The 658-nt window shown below is 51.7% G+C and overlaps 1 non-coding gene across 1 annotated transcript; it reads left to right on the top strand.

Annotated features, from left to right (window-relative positions):
- Positions 1-289: 289 nt before the first annotated feature.
- On the top strand, positions 290-444 carry LOC131291652 (5.8S ribosomal RNA). Its single transcript, XR_009189430.1, has one exon. It is a non-coding gene; the product is annotated as a 5.8S ribosomal RNA (ribosomal RNA).
- The last annotated feature ends 214 nt before the right edge of the window (positions 445-658 follow it).

The following is a 658-nucleotide window of genomic DNA, read 5'->3' as shown; positions in this document are numbered from 1 at the left end:
CATGAAAAGTGTGTTCCTCCCCTGGTCCACGCTGCTTCGGCAGTCCTGGGTAAGATAGTTAGTTCTAGCTTGCCCTATGTGGAAGAGGACACGTAGACTTACTGTGGTGTGAAGTATAAGGTTCAGTTCTCCCCTGGTCCACGCCGCTTCGGCCGTCCTGGGTAAAATGGATTCATCCAGCTTGCCCTATGTGGAATGAGGACACTTTATGCTTCGTCTCTAAGCGGCGGCTTGCTCCTCCCTACGGGGAACGGGTATACGCGCACAGCGGCGGCTTACGCAAGTTAGTCACCCTCGGCAGTGGATCACTCGGCTCATGGATCGATGAAGACCGCAGCTAACTGCGCGTCATAATGTGAACTGCAGGACACATGAACATTGATAAGTTGAACGCATATTGCACGTCGTGGGAACCTACCATGATGTACAGATGACTGAGCGCTTATATTTGAGAAATGTATCGCATACATTTAACTACGCCGTGACACCCGTCACGAGACGTGCACCATGATGTTAACTAGGGTCGCGACGACCCGCTAGCATTAAAGAACCCGTGGTTTACAATATACTGGCATTGGAATTCGAAGTATTTAGAGCGTCCGTGTTCCCGCGTGAGGCGGAAGTACGAGGAGAAGGCGTGCTTGTGGTGTCTGTGGTG

Source organism: Anopheles ziemanni (assembly GCF_943734765.1).
Source record: "Anopheles ziemanni chromosome X unlocalized genomic scaffold, idAnoZiCoDA_A2_x.2 X_unloc_12, whole genome shotgun sequence".
NCBI classification, from domain to species: Eukaryota; Metazoa; Arthropoda; class Insecta; order Diptera; family Culicidae; genus Anopheles; species Anopheles ziemanni.
Note: the sequence above shows the minus strand (reverse complement) of the source record. Positions and strands in the feature narration are given on the sequence as shown.